A 20923-nucleotide genomic window follows, 5' to 3' on the forward strand; every position below is an offset into this window, starting at 1 on the left:
TCCACCACCTTCCAAAGTCACCTTATCCCATTTGTGACCACTATCACCATGGTCTAACATGCCATTAGATCGCTGCTGCACAGCCAAAGAGTTATTGCATCTTAGGGGGTTGGAACCTCCACCACCCTTTCAGCCGTGCGCCCCACATTACTCTGTCCGAAAGGTCCTCAGCACCTCAGCTGTGAACCTCATGGCACTCAGCTTAGATGAATGCCAACACATTACTCATCCCTGCGCCAAGGGGAAATGTTGCCTTCTGCCCACCCGGTCTATGCCCCTCCTTACGGAATGAAGACCAATAATGTGACCTTTCAATCTCCTGTGATCCACAGCAAATGTCGCAACTGTTTGCGATGTTTCCTCAGCCCCGCAACTATCCAGGCCAGAATACATCCAGGTCAGGTACCTTTGCACTCTCCCCACTCCTATGGTTCATAACATGCCATGTGGCATTCCTGAGGCCATCTGACCAGCCTGTCTGCATGTGTGTTTAATGGTTGGGGCTCCTCTTGACTCTTTTCCACCTCACCAATGTTCTTCTCCTTAGGGCCTTGAAGGGTGAGCGACTTATGAGGCTGGGGGGGAAAGGGGTGAAAGGTTGAACTGACTGTACGCTAACTGATGCAGTGTCCTTGTTGTTAATTTCAGCATCGCCACCAGAGCGACCCGCACCTCGACCCCGCGGCCCCCCCATCACACCTGAGGGCCAACATGTGCAACTTGCGGCACATCATTTCAGCCAGCCAGGCACCAGTGTAGATACACAAACCTCGGTGGGGACTTTACCGTCGGCTAGTGTCCGGGGTCACAGTGGAGAGGGCACTTCACAATCGCTGGAGGAGATGGTAGGGGCAGAGAGTGCCAATGGCGCCAGCAGACGGAGGGCTGCAGGGGACGAGGCACATGCTGAGTCCGGCACTGATGACGTGCCTCTGGAGTTGTCCCCAATGCAGCAGCTGCAGGACAGGCGGCAGGAAGTGCGTTTGCATCTGGCAGGGTTGCATGAGGGTGTGCTTCAGTTGCTCTCTGCGATGGAGGAGTCCAGGCAGAGTGCACGTGAAGCTTTGACCCTCAGGGCAGAGCTTCAGGCTTCCTCTAATGAGAGATTGGCAACTCTCATAGAGAGGGGCTTCAATCGAAAGGAACATTTTATGATTGGGATACGCTCTGACCTGCAAGCCCTCACAGCGGTACTGGCCACATGTGGTCATTCCCAATGTGGGACATGTTGTGGGCACCAAGCGTCGGCACTCGGTGCCCATGCATCTACGGTGAGCAGGGAGGTCGAAAGGGACCTCATATCGGTGCAGCAGCTGCCTGTCGTTGCTGCAAGCTCCTCTCAGGGCGCTCTGGATGAGGGCAGCAGCTCCTCCGCCCCTCTGCCAGTCACCGTTTCTTCCGTTGAGGCTGTGACAACAGGGGAGGTGCCAGTTCAGGAACTGGCCACTCCCTCCCAGGCGGAGCCATCACAGGCTCCACGGGCCAGAGGACGCCCGCCAAGGTCATCGAGGCCAATAGGACAGCAGAGTCAGCAGGCTGTCTCACAAGCCACTCCGAGCGATGGGGCGGCACCTAGACGTAGCAGCCGCAAATGTAAGCATAAGGCACCTTAGGCACTCCACGGGTTTGTCACTGGTGATTTTGTGTTGCCCTTAGAATAGGGACCCAAATTGTTCTTATTGTAATGGAGTGTTGTTTGCTTTTCTTTTGTACAGAATAAAGTCCACCTTTGTTACCATGGCTGAGGGTCTTTTGTTTGTGGTGCATTTTTCTTTTTTGCATGTTTATCCTGAGTGTTTGAGTGGCCATTGATGTTTCTGTACTAAGCCCTTAGTTGCAGCTGAACAGGTGGAAGATGTGGCACCTAAGTGCCATGTGTGGAAGTGCCAGGCAATGCTGGTCCTGCTGATCCATGTGTGTGGAGCTAGCTGAAGGTTCTTTGGATTAAATTGTCCCAGGTGTCCCTGCCTCCTTGGTGTAGTAGCGGGTCATCGTTCTGCCCCTCATCATCGCCCTGTGCTTCCTCATCCTCTGAGGCACTGCTGGATTCATCATGTGCAGCCTCATCCAGGCCGTCAAGGTCTTCATCATCAACTGCATCTCCCCTTTCCAGCGCAAGATTGTGGAGAGTGCAGCATGCTACCACGATCAGAGAGACGCGATCTGGGGGGTACTGGAGTGCGCCCCCTGAGCGGTCCAGGCAACGGAAGCGCATCTTGAGAAGACCGATGGCTCTCTCCATCACAGCCCTTGTGGTGCCCTGGCTCCTATTGTACCGATGCTCAGCTTCTGATCCTGGATGGCGTAGTGGCGTCATGAGCCACCTTCTGAGGGGATAGGCCTTGTCACCCATCAGCCAACCATCCAGCCGAGCCGGAGCACTGAAGAGTACCGGCATCCGGGAGTGTCTGAGGATGCAGGTGTCGTGGGAGCTGCCTGGGTACCTTGCACAGACTTGCAGAATCTGCATCCTGTGATCACACACTATCTGCACGTTCATGGAGTGGAAGCCCTTCCTGTTGATGAAGGCACCGGGCTCACCCGCTGGCGCCTTGATGGCCACATGTGTACAGTCTATTGCACCCTGGACGTGGGGGAAGGCAGCAATGGCTGTGAAGCCTCTGGCTCACTGTGCCTGACTTACCTGGTTGCAGCGGAAGTGGATGAAGGTCAATACCCGTCTGAACAGAGCATCTGTAACCTGCTTGACACAAGTGTGGACAGCTGATTGGGAGACACCGCAAAGATCACCCACCAAGCCCTGAAAGGAGCCAGAGGCATAGAAGTGGAGGGCAACTGTGAGCTTCAGAGCCGCTGGCATGGGGTGTCCACCCACACAGTTAGGAGATATCTCAGGGACAATCATCTGACAGATATAGTTGACTGTCTCCCTTGAGTGTCGGAGCCTCCTTCGGCACTGCACCTCAGTCATATTGAGATAGCTGCTTCGCCGCCTGTATACCCTGGCAGCAGGATAGTGGCATCTTCTGCGGCCCCTTGCACCTTGGACAACCTCTTGGTCCTGCGCCCCTTGTGTCTGCGCCTGGCCTCCCAATGGTGGCTCTCCTGAAGGCTGATTGTCCAGTCCTGGCCTCCTCCTTATTCTATCCCTCCCTTCCTCCTCAGGGGAGCTGCCTCCAGTGGCGAGGTCATAACCCATATCCCCAGGCTAAATGGAGGCCTCTGGAAAGCTGCAGGCCTGAGAAAGATTACTGTCTGCAGACTGGTTTCAAAGTACACAAGAAGCTCTTGGAAATCCATGAGAACTGCTAACAATCACACAGGCAACTTTAAAACACTTTCAGCAATTAAAACTTCGTGTAAAAAACATGAACAACCCCTCTGAGTCCACATATCCCGACACTGCATGAGTTTTCTTTAAAAATCTCCTACCTGCCTGCCCGTTGGGCCTGTGTTCCGACCCGAAGTTCGCACGGGCCCCTCAAAATCCAGGATAATTGGCAAGTTAAGGGCCTTAACGAGGCCTTCAATTAATGGTGGGCGCGCGTCCCGCTGCTGAGCGCGCCCGCCGACCGAAATATCGCGATGCCGCGTGCTGATGTCGGCAAGCTCGCGCGACGTTTTAAGCGCTGACGTGTGGGCTCCGCCACCCGCATGTCAGCCGGAAAATTCTTGCCTATGTGTTCAAGCTCAACTCTGGGATTTCAGCATGTAAACTAATCTCACTTGATATTCTGTTCTGCTGGATCAGATGGATATTAAAAATTCTATGGTATGATTTGAAGACAAGCAAGAATTTGCCATAGTGCCCTGGCGAACACCTCTTTCCTCAGCCAACATCACCAAAAACAAATTGATTTGTCATTCATTTGGTTTCTTTGCGTAGGATCTTCTGATTTGTACAATCAGAAGCTATTTGCCTGCAGAGCAGTAGTCAACCTATTTCAAAATAATATTTTTTTTATGATGTGCTCTGAGATGTCATAAATTGATGCAAAAGTACAAGTTTATCTTCAATATTACTTCACAAACTAATCTTTTCCTTTTTCTTCAATGTGCTTGCATCTCCATGTAATAAACCATATCAATTTGATCTGATTTTAAATTTGAAGTACAAAATGCTTCAGTGCAAATTAGCAGTTTCTTCTTTCAGGTTTATTTAAAATCTACTTTCTTAATAAGAAAAAGTATTTCCAGCAGAATTGTTCTTATAATGGCATGTAATTTTTGTCACGAGCAAAAATATAGTTTGATATGCTTGCTTGTGTAATATGTTAAATTCGTTGTGAGGCATTCTATTTTGTGTGGTTTGTGCCTGATATAAATTGCTTTCAGTCTCCTTTGCTCACAACCATGTTTTTTTACACGTTCTAGCACTTACTGTTCTGACTGGACCAGTGGTTTTATTTTTCTTCTTCTTTTCTCAGAAATGCTCATTATAATAATTGAACATAGAATTAACAATGATGCTGAAGCAAACTGCACAGTGACCTAAGTTTGCCCGTTTCACTCCCACTGACAAAGACTCCAAATCAGCCCATATATGGATCATTTGTGTGTTCCTTTTGATAAGAACAAAAAATTGGCGCCACACTATGGCACACACGATTGATAATGGCATTCAAAAAGACCACAAGGATAATTGGTATCAGGATTTAAAAAAATACTAATGGGAATACTCCTCTAGGTTTGAGTTAGAACATTGAGCAAAGGTTACACTGCATGTTAGATGCATTGAAATAATAAATTCACTCACAAAATATGTCTATACTTAATAAGTAACTTCTGGGAATATTTGAAGCTCACTGTGTGTGCAAGTTTGAAAAAACATGTTTTTTTAATCCTACCAGAAAATAATTCCCAAAATAAGTGGTATTAAAACAAATGGATTTGATCATTTAATTCGCGTGTTGCTACGAAAACATTTTTCTAGTTGGTAAATTAATAGGCTACAAAGAAATCAAGGAATGGGGTTATAAATTTAGGTATGTTCAGCAGGTCACAGTTATAAATTGAAGAAAGACTTGTTTGTAAATTTACTGAGTACACTTGTACATAAGCAGAAAATCTTGTAGGGGTGACTCTCATGTACATTAATGTGTAATTAAGTATTCAGCTACATCGCTATCAATCAAAAGAAATTTATTGTATTTAGCACTATTGAGAAATGTTCTTTAGTACATTTAGAAGTACTTAATATTCTGTGTTTAGTGCATAGATTGCAGGGAGCTTTTTAAACAAGAAAAGTTACTCATTTGCTCGGAATAATGCTGCCTTTGTGATATGTTTAGCTAAGACTTGTGGGACTGAACATGTGACATTAATTTGATGACATTTCACGGTATCGTACAGAGAAACTAGGTATAGTTTAAAAGGAAACAAAAACAAAATACTGCGGATGCTGGAAATCTGAAATTATGATAGAAAATGCTGGAAATACTCAGCAGATGTGGCAGCATCTGTGGAGAGACAAATCTTTTAGGTTGATGACCTTTCATCAGAACTGAAAGGTATGAAAGGTTTGAAGCAACTATATAGGCAAGGAAATGGGAGGGGAGGATGGAACAAAGTGGAGGTCTGTGATAAGGTGGAAGGCAAGAGATTAATGACAAAAGGGATAATGGTGCAAGGCAAAAGTGGGTGAAATGGACCAAGTAAAGAAACAAATAATGGGTCTATTGGAAATGTAAATGGAAAGCAGAATCATTATAAAATGCAAAACAAAATGGGGGCAGAAATTATTATTTGACATTCTTGAAACCAATGTTAAGTCCAGAAGGCTCTAAAATGCCTAATCTGAAGATAAGGTGCTGCACCTTGAGCTTATATTGAGCTTCATTGGAATAGCACTTGAAGCCAGTGCCTGTCAAGGTCACCATTGATCTCAACTTCTATACAAGTGGATCCTTCCAGGCCGAAGTAGACGATATAGTCAACAGCGCATTTCATCATTGTTGTTGCATCAGGGAGGTATACACCAGGAGAGAGGACTTCACAGCCTTCTCTCATACCACAAGAAGCAGGAAGAGCAGGCATCTGGCTTGCCAGAATGATGGGATTCCCAATGGTGCAGAGAGTCATTGACAGAACGCATGCGGCCCTATGGATGCCACATTTAAACTCAGAGGTGTATCAGGACTACAAGGACTACCAGTCTATCAACATACAGTTCTTGTGCGACCATGGGAAGAACATCATGAATGCTTGGTATTCTGAGAGCAGCCACGAAGCTTTCATCCTGTGGCAGAATACCATTCCCAGTGCCTTTGGGCTACCACAATGAATCAGAGACTGGCTGCTTGGTGATAATGATGACCCTATTTACATCTGGCCATGACTCCCAACCCTGCCACCTGCCGATGTGAAGACAATGTGCCATGCAACCTTAAGGAATATTGTGAAGCAAACCATTGGCATCCTGAAATGACCAGTCCTCTGCCTGGACCACTTGAGTGTCCAAGTTCACGACGATTTGCTTTGTCTTGTACAGCCTTGCTGTGATGAGGGTGCAACCTTTGACACCAACCATTCAGAGGCCACTTCTGGAGAAGTCTCAAATTTAAAAGTAATAATTGCTTCACAACTCCCAGCTTTACCATTCATCAGCTACGTCCCATCACTGCATCATCTTGGCCAAAATTCTGAAATTAAAGTCACCAACATAAAAACTTTTCCATAACAAGTTTATCCACCAACACATCAAAATAATACATACAAATCTGAAATATTCACCCTTGTGTATCCCTTTAGTACCTGTCTTATGGGTGCTTTTGCCTAGCCTAGTGGTCTTAAGCAGTGCTACCCCAGTGGCTACAGATTGGCTGTTGGAAGGCTCCAGATGTCCTTACAGGATGACCTTGAACAACTCTGGGTCATATGGAACCAGCTTTGAACTGCATCACCTCCACATGGGTGGCAGCAGCCTGGGTTGGCTGACTGAAAGGCAACAACAAGGACACTGGCTGAGTGGCAGCAGTGGGAGCATAAGTGTGGCTATCCTGAGAGAGGACAGCATGTTCATGTTTCACGGAGCCATGATCACACCCCCAGGGTGGTGCCTCAGCAATCCTAGCAATCTGTTGGAAGGACAGATTGCTGGGCTGCCGTGACAGTCTGCAAGCCCCTTCGAGAACTGGTATCTGCAGCCATGATTGCAGCAGTTGGGGCCTGCATGGCAACAAGCATGGATCTCATGCTCTGAGTCCAAGCTCCATGACATCACCCAGACATTAGGTGGCTTCTGGCTGCGCTGCAATGAAGCCCGTGACAGCAGTGACCAGACGTTGCATCACTGCTGGGCTCACAGTGTTGTCATGGACTTGGCCACAACTGCACATTGGAAGAATTGGCTCAAACCTCTTTAAAAAGCTCTGTGCCAAGTTGGAGCCAATCTCCTCCATTATCTTTGACAGTGACACCTGGCTGTCTGGCAGGCCTGCCAATGCACCAAGCATCTAGATGTAGGAACATAGTACCAGGAGTAGGCCATTTAGGCTCTCAAGCCTGTTTTGCCATTTGCTGAGATTGTGATTTGCAACCTAACTCCATGCAACTGCCTTTACCCCATATCTCTTCAAACCTTTGGCTAAAACAAAACTATCAACCTCAGATATAATATTACAATGATCTAACATCAATTGCTGTTGGTGGAGGAAAGTTCCAGCCTCCTACCATCCTTTGTATGTAGAAGTTGTTTCATAATTTCACTCCCGAAAGATTTGACTCTAATTTTTAGACTATGCCGCCTGCTCCAAGTGAAGGCTCATCAGTGATCTCCTGTACGTTGCCCCATCAAATCCCCCATCTGAGTTCTCTGCAGCAGAACTTGTCCATAATCTTAGCCCCTGGGGAGCTGGCCTACAAACTGTCCTTTCCCCCAACCTGACTGCAGCCCACTCATGCCTGGTGATTGGCCGGGCATCTGCAGATCCCTGCTCTATGCTGCCTAAGCTACTCTCTATGCCAGTATCTGAGCTGGTGGTTACAATTCTCAGATCACGTGATAGTCCTTCTCTCTCAATAGTCTGTAGCAGCTCTTGCATTTCTGGGTGAGGCAGCAGTGGCTAGCCTTGCCTGAAATACCGAAAGGGAGGGTTTGGGTGAGGGTAAAAGGATGGGGTGGAAAGCAAAAGGTTCACGGTCACACCATTTTCAGATTGCGCTTCATGTCAGATAGCAGGATGAGGGTGAAGTGGGATTTGTGAAGGGGCAAAAAGGAGGAGCGTACCATCATCCTGAATGTTCTCAGCGATTCGGGATGCAACAGGCTCTCCCATTCCTCGCTCCATGACCAGAATTTTCGGGACGGTGAGCGGGGGCAGGGCCTGCTCGCCGACGCATCAAATGACGTGCGGTGATGTCGGGCGTGTGTCCCGACGTCACCGCACATCATTCAGATCTTCAGTTCGGCAGGCGCGCACCAGAGTCGGCTGTGTGCCCGCCGAACTGTCAAAGGCCTATTAGGGCCATTTAAAAACCAATTAAAATAATTAACAGAGCTGCCCGTCCAACCTTAAGGTCCAGACGGCCTTCGCATTTTTCATGGAACCTCATCCACGGGCGGGATGAGGTTTCATGAAGTGTTTGTAAGTTGAATAAAAGTTTTTATTAAAGCCCATTAAAATTTTTTTTCTCTTTATTAAAATTTTTGAAAATCGAACCAATCTCCCTGAGTCAGCTCCGTACCGCAGAGAGATTTCTGGGCTCTTCTGCGCGCAGGCCCCGACTCACCTCCTCCCCCCATATGCACACATAGTGCTCAGCGCTTCTAGGTGCGCGTCACGCTGGGTGGGCCTTAATTGGCCCGCCTACATAAAATGGCGGCACCCAGCAGATTGTGGGTGGCGGTCGGCTGCGTGCCCGCCCACGCCTGCTCCCATCCGACCCCCCTGATGGGGAGAAAATGCCCCTCCACGATGCAGAACACAGTTTCCTCTCGTAGATTCAGATGCTGCTGGTGTAGCTGCCCCCTGGTGGTCCTACTCTGCACCTCTCTGTTATGGGCCACCTTATTCTGCAAAAGGGAGGAAAAAATGTCAGTGTGTGTGCTGCAATGAGTTTTATTGATGTGCATGCAATTGCTGGCTGGCGGTAAGTCGAAATAGTGAGAGGTGGATGCGAGGCTGGCAGCATTGGTATGTGTGTGAGGGTGAGATGGAGTCTCTGAATGTTACGCCTGAGTCCTGATTGCTAATGGGTGAGTGATGGGGTTGTGGTGCATTGAGCAATGTGAGAGATTGGTGGGATGGTGGGTAGGAAATGTCATGCATTCATTGACCATGACCACCCATGTGAGGTCATTGAACTTCTGGTGCACTGTCTCAAGGCCCCCTGTGGAAACATAGCTTCCCTCCTGCTTTACACCTTCGGTACTAATGCCTCCAACGCTAAATCAGAAAACCTGGGAGTCCTTCCTCTGCTCGATCTTCTGTGCTTTTCCTTGTAGCCACTTCCTTTGCAGAGAGTCACCAGCAGCTTCTGTATAATGAGTGTAATTCCCCCCTCCCTTTAAGAGACCTAGCCAGTGACGCTCACATCCCATGAACGAATAAAAAAAATAGGAACAGGCTGCCTTTAAGCCTAGCTGAAACATATACTAGCCATGCACACTTCTTGGCCCTCACTTGAGCAGGCAGCTAGCCAGCAGTGTGAGTGGCACTGGGTTACATGCTGAAATCATTCAATTGAAGAGCAAGCATGGATTTTGTGTGCTATCTGTCTCAGTGGGACTGGTCATGGGGTAATTGTGAATCATCCTTGTGCCCAAAAATAAGAGTACTTTGAACTTTTCCCCCCTGTAACTTTGCAAACTTGTAGCATTGTCAAGGCTACCATTATAGAATCAGCATTCCAAACTATTAGTGTAACCCATCAAGTACTAATTATAACATTGCAGCAATCTATTTTCTCCAACTTACATTGACAAATTGCCCTGCTGTAGAAGGATATTGAGAGGACTTGTGGTGCAGTGGGTAGTGTCCCTGCCTCTGAGCCAGAAGCTCCAGGTTTGAGCCACACTCCAGAACTTGATGGTCATGGAATGTGCATTCTTAACCTGGCCAAGCAGGTTGATATTAACCAGCAAATCCTTCCAACACGCCTATGGGTAAAAGTGGGAGAGACTTCAAGTCAGCAAAGTATGATGTGGAATGATGCCCCTCAAACAATAGCCTTTGGTTTCAGGCTAGTGACCTGTTCCAGGAGAAACAAACTACAGAAAACAGATGTAAGCATGTGCTTAATTGTCTCCTCATGCATCTCTTGTTGCGAGAAGTCATCTAATTTAATAAGAAGGATATTGAGGTCGACTTTAACCATTCCTTTAGCTAAATGGTCTTAGGCCACACTTATGGCATGTAATTTCTCTAAAATTTCCAGAATAGAATTTGAATAAGCGTCTTGTTTAATTTTGTTCATATAACAATCTCACTAAGGCCAATTTCAAAATAACTTACTGTTTTTACATTTTATTTTATTTTTTTAAGAACAGCTGTATCTATACATGTTCTCACAAAGTGACAGGTGATGAAGTTATTAGGGATAACACATTGCATGTACATGGAAAATATGTTGAAAAACCTTAATTGGCATGAAAAGGGAATTGATGTTAATGAAGTATTCATTTATAAAAGAAACATCAGCCCTGAATCGCACAAGTAAAACAGTTTGGAATGCTTAATGGTAGCTTTTTGGGAAAAGGGTTTCAAAAAATTTATCAAAAAGTACTTAACAGAATTGTAACAATTTTTAAAATTTTCTATCTGCTACGACTATTCATTTCAATTGAACTAACCGCAGCTGACCTTAAAACAACTAAAAGCAAATGTGGAACAAAGGAATTTAAAAGTCAACGTTAAACGGGGGTTGAATTTTAAAATGGTATTGTAACCTCTATGCAAGATTTTAATGGGAACTGGTCGAACGAGAAAAATATCCTGATAATTGTTTACACTTAGGCTTTCTAAATGCTATGGTTGCTGACAAATGCCAGCAGCTACCACAATGCATCCCATGAAAAAAGTGGAAAACCTGTGCTTTACATCTTTCTTCGGGGGAAGCTTATATTGACAAATCAGTTCTGATGTAAAGTTGCCATTGTGAATGGTCTGCAAACATGGTTGAAGGAACATAGTGTAGACTCTAACACAGGCTCTAAATCAGTACCAGCTGTCTGACAGGCCCTGCGTCGTTTGCCAAAAGTTTCAGTGCAGGAATCTCTTGCCAGATGAGGAATCCAGAATGTCATGCCAAAGAAAACATTGGTCAAGGGCCAGGGTACTCCCAGGACCTGGCAAAGAAAAGAAAACTGCAATAGTAGCCTTGGAATGATGTTCAGGAATTGAATATATGCTACAAAAGGTCACATCATAACTGATAAAGTACGACTTAAATATTACAACCGCTAACTTATAAATGTTAATTTGGATGCTAAGGTCCCATGGTTCTCAATCAGAAACAGAGCAGTCAGAAAAGGGATGACACCAAGCCTGGTTTGCACGGTCAGTTAGATTCAATGCAGGTCAGTGCAAGCAAAACTGAACCTGATTTCCTTACTTTTCACAATGGCCCGTATTTTGTAGTCAGTGCAAATGAATGGCAGCAATCATCCATTACACTTACACTTGTCCAGAGAATTTATATTGTGTTTTGCGCATGAACGAATGTTGATTAGAAAGACATTTTGGTTCGTTATCCTCTAGAGGTGATCAAAAAAAGCAACTATGTATCTCCTCAACCAATTAAGTTGAAAAATCTTTAAGTCTTTAAATCTTAAAGGCATGTAGAGTCTGAAGCAGAGAGCATAATTAGAATATTTACTTCCATGTCAAATCAGGTACAAAAAGCAAAATAAAGAAATGGAAAGAAAGATGAAAAGGGCAAGAGGCAGAGAAAATAAACAGAAAGAAAATGTTAAAAATGATTTAATATAACTTTTAAAAAATCTCCAACAATACTTAAAACCTGAAGAAATTAGGCTTCACACTTCATTTTCAATGCCAATGGCTCTGTTGGCGTTGGGCGTCATGGTGGGTGGTAGGCAAGAAGGCCAAAAATTGGTTTAATGCCATTGTGAAACCAGTTTGTGATTGTCCGCTCCACCTGTCAATGGCTGGCTGTGTTTCGCGCCACCACATGTTGGGAATGTTATTTTAATACCTTTTCATCTAATTATAAGCCCTGCTCACCAGAATCATCCCACCACGTCAAATTTACCACCACGTGTCAGCGTGACTTCAGAATGGCGTGCTTCACGACTGCCTTTAAAAGGTGCGCACCTGGTGACCTGAACTTTGAGGGGGACTAGGAGGTGAGTGTATGCAACCTTGTGCAGTGCTCGCAAGCATCACCCGTAGGACATCAAGGAAGAAGTACTGCACATTGGTGGGGGGCACAGGCAAGTCGCCTTTTCCTAGCTGGCTTTCAATGCGGTGCTGGGGCAAGGGCTCCAGTCAGGGTCAGGCCGGTGTGGGGCGAGGGGGCGGGAGTGGGGGGTGGTGGCAGAGTGCTGGGGCCAAGGCAGCACAGACAGACGAAAGGAAATACTCAAGCACTTGCCTGGGGGCTGCGGAGAGGCCCCTTGCAATGTCTTTATTAAGGTGTGGATCGGTATCCCTCATGGTTCAAGCTAACAGTGCAGCCTTGCAGCGTGGGTTAGGAGAATGCCTGCGCCTGAGCTGGGGGCACAGCATGCAGTCCAATGGGCGAAGCTGCTGCTTCAGAGTGGAGTGGGGCGGAGGTGGTTGGGGATTCGGACAGCCAATGAGCGCATGTCAAACTGGCCTTCCAAGTGGTGGCCAGCACTCTACTGCATGCATGAAGGGGCCTTCAGACTTAACCAAGAGAGGTTCTTGGACATCTATGCTAACCCATGCGTCTCTCTTTTTGATCCTGCAGGAGGACAACATCAGGATAATGGAGCCTTGTTTAGTGGTGTGCCTCATGGCTTACAAAGACCAGAGAAGAAGAGAGAAGGAGAGGCACCTGGCTTGGCAAAGGGAGGAGCATCTCCCTCAAGATGAAGGGGCGGCAGGGCCTGCTGCACACGCAGCTGAAGATCCACAGAGAGCCGTCGCTCATAGGTGCTTTGCTAGACCCAGGGTCTATAGATGGCACCTGTCATTCCTGCAGATAACTGAGAACCGGTGTTACTGAAAACTGCTCATGTCTAGGGAACTGGGTGGTCACGTATACCACCTGCTGCAGGATATGGAGGGCCTCCACTGCCAGTGGCCTTGAAAGTGACTGTGGCGCTCAGTTTTTACGTCAGTGGGCAGGATCTTCCAGGTTGCGCGGGAGTGAGTGGGCGGGTTCCTGCTTGGGGGCGCGCTGCCATTTTACGTGGGCGGGCCAAGTAAGGCCCGCCCAGCGTGACATCTGCTTGGAAGCATTATGCGCTCCCTGTGCTGTCGGGGTGGGGGATTTCCTGAGCCAGGGGTGCACTCGTTTGCGCGTGTGCGCATAAGAGCGCACAGATCTTCTGGAGGCAAAGTGCTGCCTCAGGGAGATCGGCACAGGTTTGAAAATTTCAATAAAGAAGGGGAAAAAAATTACTGTCATGTCCACTCATGTGCTACTGTCACATAAGCTGGGACATGTCAATGTCTTTTATTTAAACATTTTATAAAAATTTTAATATCCTCATGAAACCTCATCCTGCCCGTGGATGAGGTTTCATGTTTTTTCAGAAGCCCGCCTGGGCTCCCGGCCTGCCCAATAACTTTAAGGTTGGTTGGGCAGATCCATTAATCATGTTAATTCCTTTTTAATGGCCTTAATAGGGCTTTGGCAATTCAGTGGGCGTGCAGTCGATTCAACTGCGTGCCTGCTGACCTGAAAATCTAAATGGCGCAGGGTGACGTCGGGACGCACGCCCAACATCACTCCGCATCATTTTACACGTCGGCAAGTGGGCCACGCCCCCGCTCGCCGAACAGAAGATTCTGCCCAGTGACTCCTTCCAGGGCTTCAAAGGTGACCTGTGTGGGATCTCCATGCACAAATTTATCCAGGAGGTCACGGATGCCATTTTTGCGAAGGCACAGAATTTTGTGCATTTTGCCCAGGATCAGGAAAGCCAAGAAGCAAGAACGCTGGGATTTGCACAGATCTCAGGTTTCCCACTGGTGCAGGGTGCCATTGACTGCACTCACAAGGTGCTCAGATCTCCATGGCAACAAGCAGTCAACTACATCAACTGCAATGGTTCCCATTCACTGAATATTCAGCTGGTGTGTGACCACCACAAACACATCCCCCAAGCACATGATTCCCAGGGAGTGTCCACGACCCCTACATCCTTAGTGGGTCTCAGATCCCTGACATCTAGGGTCCACAGATGCTGCAGGGTTGGCTCCTTGGGTCAAGGACTACCCACAGAGGATGTGGCTGATGGCGCCCCTGTGGATGGGTTGCATCCTAGGATATTAAAGGAAGTAGCTACAAAGATAGTGGATGTACTGGTAGTAATCTTCCAAGAATCCTTAGATTCCAGAAAAGTCCCAGAGAATTGGAAAGCTGCCAATGTAACACCCCTATTCAAAAAGGGAGGGAGACCAAAAACATAACTATAGGCTATAACTATAGGCCAGTTAGCTTAGCATCCATCATTGGGAAAATGTTAGAGCCTATTATAAAGGATATAACAGCAGAGCATTTAGAAATGCATAATATAATCAAGTAGAGTCAGCATGGCTTCATGAAGAGGAAATCATGCCTGACAAATTTATTAGAATTCTTTGAGGAGGTAACAAGCAGGAGGTAAAGGGGAACCAGTAGATGTTATGTATTTGGATTTCCAAAAGGCTTTCGATAGGGTACCACACATAAGGCTACTTAATAAGATAAGAGCCCATGGTGTTGGGGTAGTATATTAGCATGGATAGAGGATTGGCTAACTAATAGAAGACAGAGAGTTGGGATACGGGGTGCACTTTCAGGATGGCCACCTGTAAACTAGTGGAGTGCCACAGGGATCAGTGCTGGGGCCACAATTATTTACAATATATATTAATGGCTTGGATGAGGGAAGTGAATGTACCATCGCCAAGTTTGCGGATGACACAAAAATAGATGGGAAGGCAAGCGGTGAGGATAACACAAAGAGTCCACAGAGGGATATAGACAGGTTAAATGAGTGGGAAAAAACTTGGCAGATGAAATATAATGTGGGAAAATGTGAGGTTATGCACTTTGGAAGGAAGGATAGAGGAGCAGAATATTATTTAAATGGAAAAAGACTGCAGAAAGCTGCAGCACAGAAGGATTTGGGGGTCCTGGTGCATGAATCACAAAAAGCTAGCATACAGGGTTCAGCAGGTAGTAGAGATGGCAAATGGAATGTTGGCCTTTATTTCAAAGGGAATGGAGTATAAAAATAGGGAAGTTTTGCTAAAACTATACAAGGCACTAGTTAGACCACGCCTAGAATACTGTGAACAGCTTTGGTCCCCTTATCTAAGGAAAGATATACTGGTATTGGAGGCAGTCCAGAGAAGGTTCGCTGGGTTGATCCCAGTTATGGAAGGATTTTCTTCTGAGGAGAGGTTGGGGAGGTTGGGCCTGTGCTCTTTGAAGTTTAGAAGAATGAGAGACGATCTTATTGAAACATATAAGATTCTTAGGGGGCTGGACAGAGTAGATGCTGAGAGGTTGCTTCCCCTTGTGTGGGAGAGTCTAGGACCAGAGTGCATACTCTCAGATTAAGAGGTCACCCATTTAAGACAGAGATGAGAAAGAATTTCTTCTCTCAGAGGGTAATGAATCTGTGGAATTCTTTACCGCAGAGGGCTGTAGAGGTTGGGTCATTAAGTATATTCAAGGCTGAGATAGACACGTTTTTAATCAGTAAGGGAATCAAGGGTTATGGGGAAAAGGCATAAAAGTGGAGTTGAGGATTATCAGATCAGCCATGATCTCATTGAATAGTGGAGCAGACTCGACGGGCTGAATGGTCTACTTCTGCTCCTATGTCTTATGGTCTTATGGCCTTATGCAGCAGAGCCACGGTACAATGAGGCTTATGCCGTGACCCGGCCTTTGGTGGAGCAAACGATAGGCAGTTCGAAACTGAGTTTCCAGTGCCTCGAGAGGTCCAGTGGAGCACTGCAATATAGTCCCCAGAGGGTGTCAAGCATCCTTGTCACTTGCTGCGCGCTCCAAACCTGGCACTGCAAAGAGGGCAGGACCTGACTGAGGAGGAGTTGGAGGAGATACACGTGTCCTCCAATGAGGAGGACATAGAAGGGGATGACGATGAAGAGGTCCTCAAAGATTAGGATGCTGGTGATGAGGCCATCGCACTGGCCAGATGAGGCAGGCGCGCACGGGAGGCCCTCATAGCTGCAAGATTTGTGGAGGATGATGATGAGATACAGTGAGGACAGTCCTGACACCCTCACCTTGCAAATGTGAATTTTTGCATCCTGTGTGGCTGATGGCAGCGCACATACCCTCAGTGTTCAGGCTCATGTCATGGAGATGCAGTGGAGGCCCTAATAGTCACTAGATTCCAGGAAGGTGATGACAACATGCAGTAAAGACATTCCATAGGTCTTCACATTGCCTCTGTGAATGTTTGACCCCTGCCTGGCTGAGGGCAGATCGTTTGCGCTCTGTGATCAGGGTCATATCATGTATACGCAGCCATGAAACTTTAAATGCACCTGATCCTTTGTCCACCTTCAGCACCTGGCCCCTTCAGGAGCACAGAATCACCAGCCACAAATGCTAAAGAGATGGGGCCCAGCCCCACCTCAAAGGTGCTGAGAGCACACAGAGAGAATGATGGAACTCTGTGCCAGACATTCTGGCAGCAATGACAAGCACCTTCAATGTGCAGGCTTCACTAATGTGTCCAGTGAGTGTGAGTCAGGACCATTGCTTTGGTCTGAAGGTTACACACTGCACAGGGAAGAGGCCCTGGACTGAGACACCTGTCTTTATCTTGTGAAGGAACCAAAGATTCACATCTGAGTGACACAAACACTGCTCATCACAACAAGGAGCCATAGGCAGGTAGGCGTTCTTGGGAGTTTATTTACAATAGTGAACATTAAATTCAAGAGATTAACACCCATGCCCAGGCTGTGCAATTACATCTTCTTTACCTTCCTAACCCTGCCACTATATCTTGGTGCTTCCTCGACATCCATGGTGGAGGTGGAGGCAGCCGGCTGACTGCTACACCCTGACTGTGATGACTTTGATTGGTGTCCTCTGGTGGTCCAAGACCTGGTGGGCCCTGGCCTGTTTTTGAGGTCCTGCTGTGTGGCAGTGGCACCCCCCTTGGCCCGTGGAGCTGGAGCTGCTGGGGTCACAGGAAGAGGGGATTCGGATTGGCCGGACACTCCCGGAATCACCTGGGTGGATGGCCCCGAGGCACCTGCTGACCCTTCTCCCTATTGGTGCCCAAGGGCCCCTGGCTAACTCCTTAAGGAGGATGGGAAGATGGAGTGAGATCGAGCTGCCCAGCCCCCCCTCTTGCGTTGAACCTGTTGGAGGCCAACTATGGCATCAGCGATGGAGTTCAGCCCATGCAGCAGTGCAGGAGCAATGTCCTGGGCCAACATTTCCATGGTGGCCACCATCCTAACAGTGTTGACCTTGGTGCATTGACATGCTGGCAATATCACCTCAGACTGAAAGCAGATGGACTCCTTCATCGTGCTTTGCAATCTGAGGAGTGCAGTGGACATCTCTTCCTGATGTTCCTGAGCTTGCCTTTGCAGCTCCAGCAACTGAGGTATGACTGAGTCCAGAGGCTCCTCATCTGACTCAGCCTTAGCATATTTCTGGCCTCCAGCAGTCCTCCAAATGCTGGAAACCTGGGAAGCCCCAGCCGCTTCCTGCTGTGAATCAGACAGTGTGATGTGCTCAGCAGATTGTGACCCCGAGGCTACTCTAGAACGAAGTCTCACCAGGGTGTGCGTCTCTGTGCTGGAGGAGGGTGATGGGCCTTCAATTAGGATCTCATCAGATTCTTCTTCTTTCTTCGGGGCTTGAGTTGAGGTTCTGGCTCATGGACACCCTAGGCTGCTTCCTAGACATGCCTGTGAAAACAAGGGGAGATAATTAGTGAATGGCAGGGGACTGTGGAACATGGGAACTCACTCACAGCATGATTACCTGATGGATGTTGTAATGCTGGATACTCACTTGGTTGAGCACAGCCGACCTCACTCTCAGCACAGGATAGGTCCAGATCCTCGCCGGCCAACTGGATGGCTCTGTTTTCAAAGTCTGTGACGACCCTGATTTCAGGTCTTCCTCCACCAGTTCACAACTCTCCCTTTCGTTGTGCCAGTTAGTCCTGCATGAATACAGGTGGTGAGAGTGTAAGCAGGATGCCTACCTTGCCAGGTGAGAAGGATGCCTGCCATATGTGGGTGGTGAGTGGTGCCATGGACAGATGCCAACATGATCCACAGGGCAGATGATGGTGTGTGTGATAGAGTGAATGGTGCCTTGAACTGGTAGTGAGTGAGATTCCTGTGGATGTGTGATGGGTTTATGAATGTGTGAGTTGAGAGTGATGAGAAGAGTGACTTACCCTGGCGGAATGGAGGAGATCATTCATCCTCTCTCGGCACTGGGTAGCTGTCCTCTTTTGCAGGGCATTGGCGCTGACCAGCGCTGCCACCACTTCCCATTCTGGATTGGTGACCTTGCTTTCTGGTCTTTGCCCAGAGTGGGGATAGAGGACTTCATGGGGGGCCTTCACAGCGTTCAGTAGGCGCCCGAGGGAGGCATTGCTAAATTTGGGGGCAGCATGTTTCCTCCCTTTGGTAGCCATGACATTGCAGCAGCTCTGATGCCTTAGAGAGTGATAGGCCTGTGCAGGGGCACCCATTAAATATGGCACCTGGATTATTGAAGGCTTGAGGTGATGGCGGGCTGGGCTAATCAGAGGCTGCCTGCCAGCGATCAGGTGTGTTTCCTATGAATGCATTATTAATGAGGCAAGACCTGCCGGGACTGGGATGGCATGATGTGAAAACCCGCCATTATGGCCAGCGGGTAAAACATCCTTTTCCCCACCCACTACCGCACTTGTGCAAATCTGAGACGGTTACGCCCTAAGACTTCCAAGCTGTTAAAAACTTACTCACAAAGGAATGGACAAGCTGTAAATTCTTCTTGTGAGTTTAGTGGGTATCTATCATGTAAGTACAGCAACTTCAGGCCATACCATGTGTTTCATTGCTGAGGCTATTGACAAAATACCAGTTTAGCCAAATTTGTGAAGGATCAGGGCAACTTGGGCAGCAGCATTCTGAATTCCACCTTTAACTGGGCATGCATGTCTGGATGCTGGAAGTTGCTGTCTAATTTACTCTTCAATAACAAGGCCTGATAGCTTCACTGTTGCTTTTACCACAAAATCTGGGCCAATATCTTGCATTAAAGTAGATATTGGAAAGACATGCAGTGCGGCGAGGATAATTAGGTACTGTTGGAATTTTTTTTCTGTCACAAATTCAAAGTGAATAGAGCTGATTCACTTAATTTAGATGGCACGAAGTGGAAAAAGATCCAGTTTACCACATATTAATGTGGCCAAAGACTGTAAATACCACAGTCAAATATTTGAAGAGGAAACAACATAGCAATGTCCAAAAAACTTCTCAAGTCATTACTTGCATCTGTTGAAATAGTGCTTGTTGAGGTATTTGCGATTTAATTGTTCTAGTGTAATAAATACTAAGATTAGTGTAATTTTAAAAGCTCAAAATATGTTTTAAGGAAAGGAATATTGCAAATGGTAAGATTCAAATTTACCTCCAGCAAAATGAGGCCTATTGATATTCCCAAGGACACCAGGGGCAGGATTTTTATGTTCGCAGGCATGCGTGATCGGTGGGCCTGGGATTGGCCGGGTAAACGGGCCACAGCCCGCGATTGGCCCCTGACCGCAACTTAATTGGCCAGCCTGCATGAAGCTTGCAGTGAAATGATCAGCGCTGCTGGGGTGGGGCAGGAGGGGGCTGGGTGCTGATATAAGCGTGGACGTGGGCAAGTGCTGAATGAAAGCCCCCTGAAGGCAGGGAGCTGCCTCAGGGAGCTGAAGACTTTAAAACCAATAAATAAAGTTTGTAAAATCAGGAAAAAAAATGTTCACACATCACAATCAGTCACCTGAACATATACATGATAAAACTGCTGTCCATAGATTTTTAATTTTTTAATATAATAATGGAAACTCAACTGGCCCTTGGATGAGGTTTCACGAAAAATGTAAAGTATCCTGGCTGATTCGCTCGTCTGTCAACCATAAGGTTGGACGGACCTTGAAAAATCGGAGACAATCACAACTTTAATGACCTTAATAGACCTCTTAATTATCGGCGTGCACGCTTCCAACTTTTGTGTGCGTCCGCTAACCGAAATATTGCGTGAGCGCGGGATGACGTCAGGATGTTTGCTCGATGTCATGCTGTGCAATTTCGCGTCTGATCAGGCCGGGTGCACGCCCGCACGCCGAGCTAAAAATCCTGCGCTAGGTTTATGTAATGTATGGTCAGCAGTTGCAAAGGGAAAAAATTGAAAAACAACAGTTGAGGTGGGTGGAGGGGTTGGGCTGGGGGGGGGTAGGGGTCAGTTAAACTTATTTTGGATGCCAGCTAGGGAGGAGAGCTAATTGGCTGCGCTATTTTTGTCTCCACCTACCATGTGATTGTGCTGGACTTTGGAAGAGTTATTTTGGGATGAAACTTACATCAACTGGGGAGCACTTTTTTGCATAAAATATCACTCTGCAACATATTTAGCTTGTATTTGACCTTAGAGGTTATTGGGAGCACGGGAAGCCATTAGTCAGATTGGGAATTATATGGACTGCTATTTTTAAGTCGGAAGTGGTCTGAGCCTGAACTCTATAGGCGATGGTCCAGGATGCACAAAAATAATCTGGGCTGCTGTGGACCACTACTATCACAATTTACCCTGCTGCCAGCTTCCCTGGCCT

Source organism: Cetorhinus maximus, chromosome 10, assembly GCF_964194155.1.
Source record: "Cetorhinus maximus chromosome 10, sCetMax3.hap1.1, whole genome shotgun sequence".
Taxonomy (NCBI): domain Eukaryota; kingdom Metazoa; phylum Chordata; class Chondrichthyes; order Lamniformes; family Cetorhinidae; genus Cetorhinus; species Cetorhinus maximus.